The sequence below is a fragment of the Quercus robur genome, chromosome 10, assembly GCF_932294415.1.
Source record: "Quercus robur chromosome 10, dhQueRobu3.1, whole genome shotgun sequence".
Classification (NCBI taxonomy): domain Eukaryota; kingdom Viridiplantae; phylum Streptophyta; class Magnoliopsida; order Fagales; family Fagaceae; genus Quercus; species Quercus robur.
In genome coordinates this window covers 50,684,201-50,687,970 of record NC_065543.1, presented here as the reverse complement: position 1 = coordinate 50,687,970, position 3,770 = coordinate 50,684,201, and the positions used below count along the sequence as shown (strand labels likewise).

General features: G+C 32.5%; 1 pseudogene; it reads left to right on the top strand.

The window, feature by feature from the left end:
- Positions 1–2,930: 2,930 nt before the first annotated feature.
- On the top strand, positions 2,931–3,533 carry LOC126704305 (double-stranded RNA-binding protein 4-like; annotated as a pseudogene).
- Positions 3,534–3,770: the final 237 nt, after the last annotated feature.

The following is a 3,770-nucleotide window of genomic DNA, read 5'->3' as shown; positions in this document are numbered from 1 at the left end:
GCTCTGATACTATGATAACAATATAAAGTAAGCGAAAAAGACTGAATAGTCTGTATATTGACGTGTATGTAATAATGTACAATAGAGAGCCTTATATAGGCTAGGTATGTGTGTAGTACAAGTAATAGGAGTAAACTACAAATACAATATACTGGGCTAAGCCCAATAGGCTAAACTAGTCTAAGCTATACACTAACATTCTGAAACTATGCATATGTAACTCCTGTGATATAATGGGAGAAGTTCAACACTTTAAGAAAATCTTTTTTTTTTTTTTTCATCTACTGTGGAATTGTTTAAAATTTTATCCGTGCCCACATGACTGACTCGGTTTATTCCTTTTCAGATGGCTATGACATGCCTCCAACTCCATTCTGAAATGGCCCTCCAAGCTACCCGAGCACTAGAATCAGCAGAAACTACATTCAAGGCAAAGGGTGTTGTTATCCCTTCCAATCTCTCCAAGGGGATAACTAAAAGCCCCCATTTTTTCAATTGTGGAGTTTTAATTTTGTTTATCTTTTCTTGCATCCTAGTATTGTCTTTTGTACAGTCACTTGAGGATAATTCTAGGTCCGTGATATATAGGCTTATTTAAACACATATTTTTCTTAAATTTGTATTTTTTTTTTAATTTATTTTTTACATATTGACATTAAAGTTCTGTGAATTATCTATCTCAAAATTAAACCATCTTAATTCATTTTCTTGTGGAATTTTTTTCTAAAATTTTTATTTTATTTTTATGAATAATCATATTAGATGTTATGAATTGTTAGCAATGAATATCATTTGCTACATTTATTTTTCAAAATAATGTAGATGAATATCATTTGTTACATTTATCTTTTAAAGTAACGTAGAAGAAATCGGTAATATCATTTATTTTAATAATTATTGCTTCAAAGAATTTGTTTAAATGTAAGCAAGCTCCTTTCTTTTCCTTTTTTTTTTTTTTGGGTAATTCAATTGTTTCAATGATAAGTGGGAGAAAGGAGGAATTGGAATCATTATTATCCTTATAAAGAAAATTAAGTAAGATCACTTGACTACAAGGCTCTTTTACTATAAAGTATAAACAAGCTCTATTTGTGGCTAAACTTGCAAAAGTTCAGTAGAATAAGCTGTGAATATTGTATCAACAACTTGCCTGAATGCTGTATAGAATAATACTTTGTTCCATAAACTGTACATGCAAAGCTAAGATCAGTAGTTGAGTTAAAAACATATATATATATATATATATATATATGGAGGTTAAAATCTACCCACGGTGTTACGGAAAAAATAGCAGTGGAATTGCACTGAATATACAGACGTAAAGAAATAAATATAGCAAAGGGTGTTTTGGTCATATAAGGAAACCAACGGTTTTTTCAGTTACAATTCGATATTTCTGTTCGCTTCGGAAACGAAGAAGGTGACTGACCTGAGAGGAGAGAGGAATCGAGAGGGAAGAGAAGGAGAGCGAGAGAGTGAAGTGCGCAAACGACTTCGTCTTCGTGCTTAGCGCTCTTTATAGCTGAGATTGCTTCGCTGACCTTTTCGATAAGCTTGGTTTCCGTTTCTCTCTTTCTCTTCGTACTGTCCTCCATACTAAACCACGCTGCCAATGCTTGCTAATCTTTTTTTGTTTCACTGTTGATTTTAGTGCACGAGAACGAAGACGATGAACCAGAGAAAACGTCGTCGCTTTGAAACTTCTTTTTTTTTTTTTTTTTTGAAAATTCATTTAATTAGCCAAATTTCGAAACAAACCAATCACTATATTAGCCCAATTGTTAGATAGCCCAGTACTATTCCCGACCCGACCCAATTCCCCCAAGAAGGTTAAAAAAAAAAGTCATGGGTCTCGACTTTTGCACTATTGGGTTATCTGAGTCACAGTTCATGTTATTTTACAAAATTATGGTACTATTTGAGCCATTTATTTTTATATATGGTTATAAAGATTAAGAACCATGAGTTTTATTATGGATTAGTTCTTTTGGACAAGTGAATTTATCATATGCAACAAAAATAAAAGTTAATAGGTATGCCAAAACGAGAGTTACTGATAGAGATTTAGACAGTTTGGGGTACTAAAATCATTTTGAGAACTTTTACTTCAGATGTCACGATTCCTTGGGAAATAATGAAAAAAATACTTTTGCATTGTATATTATCCATAATATTTTCACAACAAACTACCTCAATTTTTTCGTAAAACTACATATGAATGACCTCTTCAATTATTATAAAAAATACTTTCCAATCCATTTTCAAAATCAAAGTCAAAGAAATAGTGTGAGGCAATGAGATAGGAAACTAGAATTCGAAGGAAACAAAAAGGCGACTTAAAAGGTGCATCCAATGTTGAACCATCAACATTGTGTGCTAAACAAGAAGTAATTGCAACACAAGATGCTGCTTCGTGCAAAAAGAATTTATAGAAGAGGCTACACAACAGGACTCCATTGTATTTGATGAAGAACAAGTTTAATAACAGACTACCACACAATTATTGTTCCATAATTCAATTGCATTCAAAATTTGTTTACTGTTTATCAATAGTAAATTGTTATAAATATATATTCAATATAGTTAATAATGTACACTAACGTGACTATTACCAAAGACATTATTCAAGATATGGATAGTATTAAATTTTAAATAGTCATTGAATACCTATTGATCATATATTCAATATCTATCTATACTACTAATAATATGATTCCTTGTTTGGAGATAGATGATGGCTTCTTCGTCCTCTCAACCCTTGAAAATTGAGAAATTGAGCTCTAATGCCTTTCCTCAGCCTCAGCTTTCAACTCAGCCTCTGCTTCAAAGTTCAACCTCAGCCTTTGCTTCAACCTCAGCCTCTGCTTCAACCTCAACCTTAGCCTTAGCCTGAGTCTACCTCTACCTCTGCAGCATAATCCTCTTTTTCACGCCTTCCAGAACCGATGATGCACAAGAACCGCCTGCAAGAATACACATAAAGGTCGGGCATTCAGATGCCAATATATCAAACTAGAAATGAGGGAATGCAACATGCGCCAAAGTTTAGGTCAACAATGGAAGTGGATGGATGCATCTATACCTCTCCAAACACTTTTTCGCTTAGAAATACAGCCGAACAAGACGTTGCCAAACTTGCATTGGAACACATATCAAAGAAGATAAAGGATGAAGGATGTCCTCATATTCGTGAGGATAAGATATTTTGCAAGTCTATCCTCAATGAGTTTGCTGTCAAGATGAACCTGGAGAAGCCTACTTACAATACTGTTAAGCTAGAACAAGAAGAGTTCCTTCCAATTTTCATGTCTACTTTGGTTTTCAACGGTTTATATCATACTAGTGAACTTGGTAGAAACAAGAAAGAAGCTAAACAATTGGCAGCACGCGCTGTTATTATCTCTCTTTTGGGTAATTCTGGGTCGGGAATGGTTCTTTTTGAGATAATCAAGGGTTTCATCATTTTGCATATGAAAATATTCTCACACAAATTCTTAAACTATCTAAAATACCCCAATCTTTTAGTAAAATAATTTTAAATTTAAATATACAAACCAGTTAAAAGAATAATTTACTATTTTTTATAAAAAAATTTCTAAATTTTAGACTTTTTCCTTTATCTTCTCCAATCTAAATTACCACATTTTATTTTAAATTCAAATTTTCAAACTTTTATCAACACTCACGTAGAAAAAGATCTTTAAAATTTGGACACTATCTCTATCTCACTTTTAAACATTATAAAATCAAGAGTTTCATATTCAAATAGT